This window comes from Protopterus annectens, chromosome 4.part0 (assembly GCF_019279795.1).
Source record: "Protopterus annectens isolate FY-2018-M chromosome 4.part0, PAN1.0, whole genome shotgun sequence".
NCBI classification, from domain to species: domain Eukaryota; kingdom Metazoa; phylum Chordata; order Ceratodontiformes; family Protopteridae; genus Protopterus; species Protopterus annectens.
This window is the reverse complement of record NC_056733.1, coordinates 352433518-352447123: the sequence shown is the minus strand read 5'-3', so window position 1 is coordinate 352447123 and position 13606 is coordinate 352433518. Positions and strand designations below refer to the sequence as shown.

At 43.5% G+C, this 13606-nt stretch overlaps 1 protein-coding gene across 3 annotated transcripts in view; it reads left to right on the top strand.

The window, feature by feature from the left end:
- TAOK3 (TAO kinase 3) overlaps positions 1-13606 on the top strand; it is a 2060965-nt gene that overhangs the window by 802308 nt on the left and 1245051 nt on the right. The window lies entirely within an intron of this gene.

The window sequence follows — 13606 nt, the reverse complement described above, 5'->3', positions numbered from 1 at the left end:
ATTGAAGTAAGAGAGGTAAGTAGATCCCATGTAACAGCAGTGTTCGCTAGTAGCGGTATAACACATAATGAAATTCTTCCTCAACTTGGAAAAAGTGGGGCAACAGCTAATGTATTGTTCCAGCTACCTGGGACAGGGCATTCCTCTGAATTATAAACAGCAGCATATTTTAGGATTTGAACACTAGATGAGCTGAAATTCCTTTCAGGGGAGTACCATTCCAGGAACAAAATAAAATGATCATTTGTTTGGATACGGATATTGGAAAAAACAGTACTGTATGAGAACGTGCATATTGTTTGAGAAAGGCACAGAGTCTAAGTCTGTAAATCAAGGAAGTTATATCTAGAAAATTGACCACAAGTCAGTCACCTTTGAACTGACACTAACACCAAAACTCACAAAGGGTGAAATCAGACTAAAAAAATTCCACCAAGGCAAACTATACCCTCCTAGTTGAAGACATAAATGCATTCCAACCCCCAGCCAAGCTGAAAGTGGTAACTACGCCGAAGCTTACACTAACACTGTACAATCACTTGCGTAATTGTATAAACTCGGCTGTATCAGATAGAATCAAAGCCAGAGCCTCAAGTAAAATAAAGCTGCCATGGTGGACTTCAGCATCAACAAACTACAATAAATGCAAAAATTTGGTGTCCGTGAAAACGCAGACAAGGACCCAGCAATGGAAATCCACACTCCTTGGTCTTCTCAGGCAAAAAAGACAACTTGTCAAATCTTCCAAGAGCTCCTTTAAGAGAAACCTAGAAAATACTGCCAAGGATGACCATAAGACCTTTTAGAGCTATGTACGTAACTTAAAGGGTAGGACCTAGGCATGTGCAGAACTGGTGGCCAACAGTATCACACACACTAACCCCACAGAGATAGAGAAACTGCTAGTGGAGAGGTTTGGTGGAAATTTCACTCCGTTATCCCTTTCTAACTTACAGCAAACCCTCCCCCAAACTTCCCCTCCGCCTTACATATCTTAAGAACACATCCTCAAAGCTCTGTCCAAGGAAGAGAACACTGCCACTATGGGAACAGATGACATCCCAGGCTGTCTTCTAAACAGGCTAAAACATGAACTAGCATCACCACTAAATACCCTTTTCAATCATAGCCTAACCACAGGCTTTGTTCCTGCGGAATGGAGAACAGCTACAGTTATTCCCCTCCACAAAGGTGGCCTAGCAACAGACCTGGGGAATTACAGACCCATAATCCTGAACAGTCCCATCTGTAATGCCATGGAACATATCATTATGGAGCTCATAAATAAAGACATAGGTGACCTTCAAATTCTGGATCCTACCCAATTCAGCTTCATGAAGGGCATACCCTGCCTGTTACATCTGATGGATTTCTTTGAAAGTCTGACCAAGGCTATTGGTGAGGGCAAATCTGTGCACACAGCATACCTCGACTTGGCAAATGTTTTTGACACAGTCCCATATTCAGGCATTACCAATAAACTTAGCAAACTGATTGTAAACCCCTTCATTGTAAGATGGGTTGCCGACTAGCTCACAAACTGGGCACATACTATCAAAGTGGGTGACGCCACATCACCCAGGAGACGTCTTACCAGTGGGGTGCCATGGGGGTCAGTGCTGATCCCCCCACTGTTTGGTATATACACCTCAGACGGTTAGGTCAAAACTAAAGGGTTGTGGCTGACCTAGTTGGAAGACGACTGCAAACTAGGTGCAATCATCGAATCCCTAAATTATGCCAGTGTACTCCAAGATGGTCTCACACAGGCCAGTGACTGGTGTATTAGTCACAGTCTCAAACTGAATGCAAAGAAATGCATCATCATTCCATTTGGCACAAACAATGTCCCTTCACACTACCAAATCAATAACAATACCATAATTACCCATAAAGTGGTAAGAGTCCTGGGATCACAAGTTCACCGCAACCTGAACTTCGACCACCACATGTTTACCGTTGTAAGGAAAGCTTTGCATGTAGCTCACTTTGTTAGTAAAGGCATCGCTTCAAGAGCAAAAGAAGTACTAAACACCTACAACAATTAAAGAGACTTCAGAGGTTTCTAACAAAGAAAATCAAGGGCCTTCAGCATGTGCCGTACATGGACTGACTAAAATCCCTGTCATTATACTCCGTATTGTATAGACTTCATAAAGGAAGCATGTGCTTGGCCTACAGAGCACCCCAAACCCAAACCAAATGAACTTACTGCATATCCATAAATCAAATGGGTCTAGGGCTACCTGTTCCAGGGACTTAAATATGGCAAGTGACTTAAATAGGACATGCTGGAGAGACAGATTTATCTGCCAGCGACTGCCACGTCTTTGGAACAGGCAACCAATTTATATGTAACAGAGACCTATCCTGTATCACCTGCAGCCATCTTTCTACCTGGATGTGTGGATGGGGCACTGGAAATTCTTACTGGGGCTAGTGCCCATAACCCTCCTGGACATGGGCAGTCATCACTAAATGCAATCTTGGGTATTGACTAGCACCTCTACAGTATTACATTGGGTTGAAATGGCTAGGCTTAAAATGATGACTGGGTGGATATCCTAGTAATCTCCTATGATCTTTCATTGGTACTGCCATTTGGGATCAGTCTTCTGTCTTCTCTACATTTAAACAAGAATGCTTATGGATGATGGCCACTACTTAAAGATTTCTATGCAGTGTGCTTAATGTATGTGGGAAATGAGTGCAGTAAAGTGGATTGTGAATTATGTAAAAAGTTCAAGCTAACCACTGAAAGCAAGGGAGTTAAAGCAACTGAGAACCTGCCATTTGAAAGAAAATCGAAGCAAACAGAAGCTGTGGTTCCCACTGAAGAGTTAGAGCAGGCCAGAAAAAATGATTCACCTCATCCATCTGAAAGCTTTGGGTACGTGTTAAAAAATAACCCAGAAGAGCTAGAGAGACAAAAAATCATCAGAAAGAGCAAGGGTGGTGGTGGTGGGGAGGGCACACAAACCCGTGAGCGCAAGGACCTGATAAAGTTCACACATTACCTGTCCTGAGCTATAATGCAAACTGCGATGAATTCACTGAGAAGAATGAAGCATGCAGCCACCTATGTATCTTCGGAGCCTTTCCTGTAGGTTCTAGCTATTTAAGCACCACCTAGAGCATTAACTTCCACTGTAACTAACAGGGTGGCTGTGGCATTTAAACGCTGTGGCTCACTGCTGTGCCACCATTTTGTTATAAATTCTACTGGTAATGTTTGTTCTTAACTAGTTCCTGTTTAATGACCTCTTATTCTTCTTTGTGTTATCTTGCTTGTGTTTATCCTTTTTATTTCTCCCTCACCTTCTGTTATTCATCTCCTCACTTAACTACAGTACTGGTTACTTAGAAGAGTAGCATATTTCTCTCACTTCCTACTGGTGCTTTTCTATTGACCTGTCCTGTATCATCAGCAGCCATCTTTCTACCTTCCTTAACATCATTTTAGTATTTAATTGACTACACAGCTTAATTGACTACACAGCAATTACTTGCTGTTTAAACATGTAATTCTTACGTGTGCTGTGATTCTTGCTTCATAACTACAGTCCAAAGTCGTTGATAACCTATTAGCACACACCACTGTGCCCAATTCTGCTCTACAACTCTAGTGGTTACATGTTTTTTTTCATATTCACAGAAGTGCTTGGCAGAGTGTTGATGTTTTTTATTTGTTATTACAGCTACATATGTGACTTGCTGAAATTGTAAGTTCCTAAGGATAATACATTTCTATGTTAACATCTTCTCTTGTTAACCTCATGTAAATCTGATATCATTTTTTTCTCACACCCCTTTCCACTTTTTGTCCTTCAGCTTCTTCCATCTTTGTAACCCAGCTACTACTTGTCTTTCTCAACCTCTTTAATGCAAACAGTAGAGAATCAGGATACTAACTTAATAAGCACTTCTGACTACCGATAAGTGAGTGACCACAGTCCTTTCTGTTTACAGTCAAACAGTTGTTCAGTGTACATTAAGAACATGCTTCCTCAAGTGTAGTACATTAATTTAATGTAAAACAGTCATGGTATACCCCTATCCCTGCAGCCAAGGAAACAATTACATCCATTTCTTTAATTTCCTCTCTGTTTTTGACTGTCTTTGACACTTTACCAAACTGTGCCAATAATGCAGGAATAGCAAAAGTTCCACAGCACCACATATCCCTGTATCAGTGCTTCCAGGATAAAGATGTTTTTTTAAGACAATTTGAGACCTTCTGCTTGTGAATGCCCTGCTCTGTACACCCTCTCTACACCCAGGTTCACTTTGCTACCCTACCCCAATTCCCACCCAATCTCTCTTCCACTAAACTTATACATACTTTGACCTTTCTACCCATCTACTTAACTGTAACCAATGGTCTTTTACTATATGCACTTAATTAATCTTTTACTAGTTGTCTTCTACTACACATTAATCAGCCTAACTCTTAATCTGCTCTCACTATCTTCCCCTTTCCACTCAGTATTGTTCATTAAAAATACCAATGCATTCATTCTCATTTCACCTTGATATAGTGTTTCTCAGTCCCATATAATAAATGTGTCTCTCTCTAAGTGCATCTCTCACCCTCCATAGTTTCTCCCCCACACAACTAAAAAGACATTACTCTTTTATCTACAAATAATAACAAAATAAAAGCAAACCGACTGTTCTGCCATCACTGCATCTCGACTTTCTCTCTACTCCAATCCTACTTGCTCTCCTCTACGTACTCTAATTTCTACAGAGCAAAATATTCTACTCACATACCTGCTTCTGCCTTTTTCTATTCTACTCCTAGTTGCATCTCTCAACCTTGTCTTGACTTCAGTCACTTTCCACATCATACATTTTCACTAAAACGTATTAGTAGCACTAAGTAAGACTGTATAATATCCCCTAATCTATTTAACTTACCTTATTTTGCTTATGAGAAATATTTCTTTTGTCAGTACTCACTCCATATAAAACTGTCTACACCTTCCACTAAAAGAAAGTGGACTCTCCCTGACCTATTCTTCTTCCTCATTACACTCTGTGGAGATATACACCCAAACTAAGGAACTCACATATTTCACCTGTCCATCCTCCTTTATAAATACCAACCACCCAGGTATGAATGCCTAACATTGTATAACTTGAATGTGCATAGCATTACAGTAAAAGACCTTACTTTCATGACTAGGTAGCACAGTATTCTCCAGATATAATTGTTTTGATTTACGTGACATCAAAGATGAACAAATTCTTCCTGAAGATTATAATCTACTAAAGCATGATAGACGTAAAGAAAAGGTGGGAAGCATAACCATAGTCTGAGTTCCTTCAAACTTGACTCTCCATTTGCAGACTCCACCACAACTAAATAATGCAGAAAAACCTTATGCATAACTGGTATATTTATCCCCCAACCCCCCCCCCTCCAATAACATTGAAACTGTAGAAGAGCTTTTCTCTTGGGCCACATCCAAAATCAAGCAAGAAGCTATCATTCTAAGTGACTTTAATATCACTTGGCAGACATGGCACACTGACACTTCAGGTGCTTTCATAAAACTATGTAGTTTCAGTCAAATCTTCTCCACCGCAGCACACTATAAAAACTAGTGAGAAAAAAAATTCACCCTCTGTTGGGTACTAACTGACCAAGTAATATCTCTATTAGTGGCACTCTGCCTGACACAGTAACTGACCATCTATCAACCTTTTCCATTGAGTCGTAACTCCACTCATCAGTACCATTATTACAGTGAAATTTGGAAGCTGTCAGCCTTCCATAAAGACCTCCTTATCAAAAACCTGAAAGACATAAACTAAAAGCTGTTTGTAACCCTCCATATGAATGAAGCCACATCCCTTTTCAGTTTGACTTAAAAATCTTAAATCAAAATACTTAGTTAGAACCAAAATAGTTAAAGAAAATTCTGCACATTAGCTTCCAAGACCAGCTAAACAATAAATGCAATAAAGAGGTAAAACATGTAAGATGTGGAAAAATTCCAGCACTGAAAAAAAAAATATTTAGGCTTTCAGACATCTTAGAAACTTGGCAAAAAAAAAATAAATAAAATAAAATAAAAAAGATCTGAAGTAGTTTACTTCATTTGGTCTTCAACCTGTGAGTATTCGGATCCGGATTGGATCTGAGATGGCCGCATCACTAGCATCTGATCTGAGCTCCAAGCTCCTCCCCTTACCCATAATGCCCCGCTATCTTCTTCCTTCCCTCATATCTCATTTGCCGCTGAAAAGCTACGCATTGTGGTCACTGAGCTCCAGGCTTATCATTGGGTAAGTGACAGTTTTCTCTACAGGTGTTTAGTGTAGGATTCCCCTACTTTCTTTTACAACCTCCCCTACCCTGCGCTTTATTCATTAGTTGTGTAAAAAAAAAAGTTTTAGTATGGTAGTTCCCTTTTCACACCCCACTATCCATTCTTGTTAGTGAGTGAGTGTGTGATTGTTGTGTGTGTGTGGGCCTTATTTCCCAAACATGGCTGAAACCCCCAAGCCTGTTTTTCGGAATTGCACTGAGTGTGGCCATAAGCTCTCCCCAGCTGATGGCCACACTCTGTGCATAGTGTGTTTAGGCATGGCCCATCTACTTACAGCCTGCTGTATTTGCGCAGGCTTTAATCCTAGGGCCCTCAAGGACAGAAGAGCTAAGCTGATTATGAAAGGGCTTCTTCCCTCTTTGTGAACGGCCATCGCTGTTACTTCTAGCCCAGCCACGTCGGTGGTCGCTACTGCTTCGACCCCTTCCCAGGCCTCTGGGACTCAACCTCTCACGTTGAGGCCTGCAGACAGAGAGAAATCTAGAATGGACAGACCAAGGAAGCTATCCCAGGACAGCTTGGCTCTGGCGGGTCCTCCTCCCAAGACAAACCTTTTTCTAGGCCTAGTACTCCATGGCTGCGTTCACCCAGATTCTCCCCAGAGCCGGAGGTGTCCAGGACAGCATCTAGAGCCTTTCCTCACCAGCACTCCAGGCCAGCTTTGGTGGCGTCTTCTTCACATTCTACACATAGTTTGAGCGAGGCGGAGACGGACAGAATGATCCGGAAGTTTATCCACACTCAGATCCAGTTGGGAGTCTTGCCAGCCCCCTCTCCCTCTGGAGCGGAGAGCTCACAACTGTTTTTCACCCCCATAACTCCTTCTCCGATCCAACCTTCAGATTTGGAGTCTTTGGATCCAAAAAGTCTCAGGGTAGAGGGGTTGGTGCCTACGGTTCTTTGTACCTCGGTGCCGGCCGTTGCCTTGATTGTGTTGGATCCACGCTCTCGTAGCTGTAGCCTCAGCATCGAATCCGAGGGGGTTTTGTCAGCTCCGAGTTTGTTGGACCGCAGTCTCCCCTTTGGTATCTCTGCTCCTGTGGGCTCAGCTCCGACTCCTCCATCGGATCCGAGGAAAGCAGCTCCCTTGCTTGTTTCCCAGGATGCCCACTCTCCTTTGGCATTCGACATGGTGGAGATGGGCCTCTTGAGCGGCTCGAGACCCCTGACCATTTCCTCTTTGGATTTTTCCCCGACTCCCTCAGTTCTGGGTATGGCTCTGACTCTTCTGTCGTCTCAGGGACAGCCTGTGCTTGTTTTGCTTCAGGAGGCTTCCACTCGGGAGCAGCAGGAAGTTTGCGGGTGCTCCCCAGAGAGTCCCACTGAGGAGGAACATCTACACACAAATGTGCAAAAGGAGGCACCTGGACTCCACTCCAGAGTCCCTCACTGATGACACTGACTTGGAGGAAGGGGAAGGTTCCCCCAGATCATCCCCCGAGGATGTCTCCTTTGGAGACATCATGGAACATCTGCACCAAAGAGGAGGGTGGTCCGCCCAAAACCAACCTCAGATGAGTTTGTGTTCCTATTGGTATTCGGCATGAGCCCATCTACCTCCTGCCCCCCCCCCCCGTGGATCCACTTGTCGACCTGATCACCACCAGGTCATGGAAGGAACCGGACACCGTGGAACCCATCTCAAGAAGGCCCAGCAAGGTACTCAGCCCCCCACTGGACAGGAGTAGCTGGAGTAAAGGATCCCTAGTAGATGCTATGGTGGTGGCAGCTTCCACCAAGAAAAGAGCTTGTGCAGGAGAGCTCCACAGTCCATCCTCCTGACCGGGAGTCGAGGACTATGGATTGTTTGGGGAAGTGAGTATATGCTTTAGCAACCTTTTTCATAAGGGTGCTGAATTTTATGGTGCATGTCATCTGATTATAGTGAGACCTGGTTAAGGAAGTCGCTGAGTCACCCCTAAAGTCCATGTTGGCAGTGGGCAAGAAAACGTTGTCTGCACACATGGCCACTCTGAAAGCAGTCGCAAATACATCCATGCGTCTTCTCTCCCATGCCACGGAAGGAAATACTAGGGCTGCCAGGGCCGGCGTAGCTATGAGGCCTGGCTTCGGCTATGCCAGTTTCGGAACCCTTCAGGGCATCCTTTGCCAACACCCCCCTACGATGGTTCTTCCCTGTTTGGGAAGTCTGTGAGTGAGACCCTGGTTCAGAGTGAGAAGAACGGGAAGACACTGTCTGCCATCGGGATCTGCTTCTCCACCCCTCAAAAATCCTTTTTGAGGAATCGGCGAGGGGCAAAGAAGATGTGGTTCCGGAAGTCTCAGTTCTCTCGGGACAACTCAGGACTCAACTGCCCCCAGAGGCAGAGGGGGATATGATAGACCTCAGCCCAGATGCAGAGGGGGGTCCGAAGAACGTCGGGTCTCGAGAACCTTTCTCAGACAGACCCACATAGCATCCCTGAGGGGCTGCCTGACTGCTCATCTCTGGAGGCAGTCGGGGGCCATCTTTCATTACACCTAATGGAGTGGGAGTCCGTAACAACAGACCGTTTGGTGTTACAAATCATATCCAGAGGCTATGCCATCCTGTTTTTGGATCCACCTCCCCCACCAAAACACCTCCCAGACATTCCACCCATGTGAAGAGAGGTAGCAGCACGAGAAATAGAAAAGCTGCTAAGAAAGCAAGTTATCCAGCCCATCCCCCTGGACTAATCTGGATCGGGCATCTATTCCAGGTTCTTTTTGGTGCCAAAAAAAATGGGGGACCTAAGGCCAATTCTGGATCTTTCCACCGTGAACCTGTTTGTTGCTAAGGAGAAATTCCTGATGGTCACCCTTCAGTCTATTCTGCCCTATCTACAGGCAGAGGATTGGATGTGCTCGATCAACCTCAAGGACGTGTGCTATCATATCAAAATGAACAGCCGCTCCCGCAGGTTTCTTTGCTTCTGGCTGGGGGGCAGTCACTATCAGTTTAGGGCCCTACCCTTTGGTCTCACCACAGCCCCCAGGGTGTTCATCAAATTAATGGTGGTAGCGGTTCACCTGAGGCTTTAGGGGATTCAGGTCTACCCCTACCTGGATGATTGGCTCTTTGCTGCCCCTACCAAACGTCTACTTTGCTGAGCCAGGGACTACTTCCTTGTATTAGCAAACAGTCTGGGCATTAGCATCAACTTCAGCAAATCCTAACTGACTCCAATTCAAAGTCTAAACTTTATCAGGGCTCGGCTGGATACAGTTCAAATGATGGCTTACCTCACCCCAGAGAGGGTCCTCAATCTAAGACTCCATGTACCTTACATCCTACAGACTTTCCTTCCATTGGCAGAGTCAGTGCTGTGGGCTCTGGGTTCCATGGCAGCTACAATCAATCTTCTACCCCTTGCACAACTTCACATGCGAGTTCTTCAGTGGACACTAGCGGTTCAGTGGTCTCTTCTGGACCTACCTCTGTCCCACCTGATTTGTATACCTCAGGCATGCAGAGACTCTCTTCTCTGGTGGATTCTCTCCCCGGATCTTGTTGAGGGACGTCCATTTCTCCCAGCCTTTCCCACCACCACAGTGACCACGGACGCTTCCCAGCTAGAGTGGGGGGGCATTGCTCGGGAAGAATGGTCCAAGACACGTGGTCCCCCTCTGAGACCAATTTGCATATCAATGTCTTGGAGATGAGGGCGGTTCTACTATCATTGCAAGCCTTTCATGCCCATCTTCCTCTAGGGATGATTGCTATTTAATCAGGCAACATGTCTGTAGTCTGGTATATAAACAAGCAGGGTGGAATCAGACCTTTATCCCCTTTGTCATGAAGCCATGAGAGTGTGGGAATGGGCGATTTCCACCGGCCGCTTTCTAGTGGCAACGCACATTCCGGGAAAGTCCAGCATTCTGGCGGACAGGCTCAGCAGGACTATTCTGATACCTTACGAGTGGACTCTGAGTTCTTCAGTAGCGGAACAGATCTTCCTCAAGTGGGGTCAGCCTTGCTGCGATCTCTTCACATCTCCTTCCAACGTGAAATACAGCAAGTTCTTCGCTCTGAACCCCCCTCAGGGGGAAGCCCCCAGAGATGCACTAGTTCATGCTTGGCCTTCCAGGTTTCTTTATGCTTACCCCCCATTACCTCTCATCCCGAAGTTTCTTCAGAAAGCTTGTAGGTCGGGGAGCTCAGTAATCCTCATTGCACCATTCTGGCCTCGCCAGGTCTGGTTCCCCTCTCTTTGGTCTCACCTGGTAGTTACACCATGTTTCTTGGATCCAGTTCCGGATCTCATTTCTCATCCCTCGGGGATTCCTCACCCAGACCTGGGCAGTCTGAAACTCACTGCTTGGCTCTTCCAGTTCCAGTAATGATTAGGACTACCGGTTTATCATCTTCGGTTAAGACCATACTGGTGGTGGCTCATAAATGTTCCACCAGGAAAATATATCGTAGCAAGTGGAAATGTTTTTCTTTATGGGCCTCTCAACGGGAGTTAGATCCCTTTACGGCTCCAGTCCTGAAGGTTCTAGAATTTCTAACTGGTAACTTTCACCAAGATGCTAGCTCTTCCATGGTTAAAGTCCAACTGGTTGCCATCTCTAATTGCCATGTCTTTCAATCTACAATTCGTTTTACAGACATAAAATTGATGTTCATTTTATGTCGGTAAAACGAATTGTAGATTGAAAGACAGGGTGTTACAACATATGTCAGCTGTATACATAATGCCCTGTATCAGCATGTAAAGCAGTACCCTGGGCATGTATTTTCTTTTATGGTTTTGCAGGTTATTCATCCAACCAGGAGGGGGGGGGGTGATTTTAGAAATATATCCATCTAGTTTCACTGCATTCTGTTAATCAATCTGGGTGCTGATAGAGTACTTGGCCTGAATGGTGTCATTCCTATTGAGCCTTTTTTAAAAAAAGGAGGGCTTTTTACTGAGTCTTTGATTGGCTGTTATACATTTTAAAAGGTGTTCATAACATTTGTATGTTGTCTGAAGAAGGGTTTTTTAAACCTGAAAGCGCTAACCTACTGCATTTTGTTAAATTACTGGTTTTTGTCAGCCTGGTGGTCCGGATCGTCTGTTCTTGCTGTTGACAAACTATGGAACACTGTCCCTCTAAAACAACTAATTAGCCAACTGACTAACTAACATAAATACCTTCAAATCTCAGTGAACTCTTGGCCATGCCAGTGCTCCATTCCAGCTTAACCCATTTCCTAGTCCCCTTTAATGCTACTAGTGCATACCCATCTAATATTTTTACTGTCACCCAAATTGCTCAATCAGCAAAGACTTAGCTCTTCTCTTTCCCTTAACTATTTTACTCAACACAACCCTCCTGTATGTACAACTCATCCCGTGCTATATCTTTGTAATCTGGCATTACTCATATCTTCCTCCAAAGTCCCTATATGGATGTGCTGAACAGCTTGTGAGTTTTTTAAAATTGTACTTCTGTGAACATTTTAGCATCTCTGTAAAACTGCACTTCACTTTTAATGTCTTTGGTTCTGCCGAAGCTGCTGTTGTATCATTTGTATAATTACTGCCACTATCGTTGTACTTCAGTTGTATTTTTGTTTTAATTTGAATTTTCTGTATTTTTAAGCATACTTCTTGTAATCCACGGAGCTTTAAACCCCATGCCTCTCCTGGAAAGGGGCTTTTCCATGGCCTAGTCAAACTATTCCAGTTAGCAAATGCAGTAAATAATAACTAAATAAAATTTATGATGAAAGGCAGGTAGTCAATTATTCTGAGGGAAAAGAGGAAAATTATAAATCCATTGTTTAGTCTGCTGTTACACCAAGGATTAAAATGTCTCCTCATTTTTATAAGGAATATTTCTTGGGGAGATCACGCTGGAGGAAGTGATGAACCTGATAGAGTTCTACAACTTGGATCACTGAGGTATTCTAAGTTCATAACCAAGTTGCCACAGGCATAGTTTAACTCTCATCTTCCTGACATCAGACATTATGGAAGATGAAATCCCCACCAATATACTGACACACAGGCTTTGGTCCCCAAGTGCCCCCAACTCCAATAACTTTATAGGGCTGCAGAGGAACACTCCATTTTCAAATAAAGTGCCTTCTGAAATATCCCATAAAAAGATCCTGTCCAATTGGGTCTCTTCAGATCAGATAGGAAAGCAACTATTTCAGACCAGAATGGCAAAATAGTCTATATGTCCTTTATGTAGGTTGCAAAGATTCAGTGGGTATCACGTCTATAACAGCTCATGGCAGGGATCATCTTGGGCCTGATGGTGGAGGTCCTTGACCATCTGTTTAGAATGTGATGGCCAATGGTGAGATAATATAAATGGCTCCAGGCAATCAGGAAGGCATGTGATCAAATGCAGCTGTGATGAAAATGATGTGCTTTTGCAGGGAAGGACCTTCTGGACTGGCAGTGAGACAGCATGCCTACCCAAGACTGTAGATTTATGCCAACGATGTTACTAAGATGCTGCAGTGAATCTTGATTTTATTTTTATTAATAAGACAAAGTTGATTTTTTCTAACCCGCAGAAAAGGTAATGGTACTTTGAGATTTTTTGGAACCTCTGCCAGACAGTATTGCAGGACATTTTTCAGTGCTAAGGAAATGTTCTGTAGAAGGTTCCTTAACAAAGGTAAGCAACTGTGTAGTTTCCAGCACTCCTTTCTTCTAAAGAAATGAAAAAAATGGGGAGTCTTCTAAGTCCTTCTTCATTCTCATTCATTACCCTTGCCTTAGAAGATAACGTACTAGGCCAAAAATTGTCAGTTTTCTCAAACAGCTTTAAGACTATAGTAACAGACAGATGGGTTATGGAATGTTTCTTCAAGGTATGCATTAGAATTCTTCATTGTCACAAACTTGCAGAATATTCCAGACATTCATAGTCATGATTTTATTTTGCTTGAGACCAAGGGCATAAAACATCAGTAGAACCGGTTATATTTTTACAACAAGGAATTGGTTTCTATTCAGTTTTCTTCTTATTCCAAAAAGTAGGATAATTCAGACCTACTCTGGAACTGATGGCCTTAAACAAGCTTGTGAGGATCCATGCATTTCAAAATTATTTGATTCCCCCTCTGTTTTACAACTGAGCTCCAGCAAGCATGAATAATAACAATGGACATAGAAGACTTATGTCTCAAGATTTCCATTCACGTGTCTTGCAAGAGAAATTTCTTAGGTTCAAAGTTGGGACTCATCAGTTCTTAGCAGGTCTCTTTGGAATTGTTGAAGCATCAAGAACTCAAACAAAATGTACAAAGACAGCATAAAACATATTTAAAGTGTGTG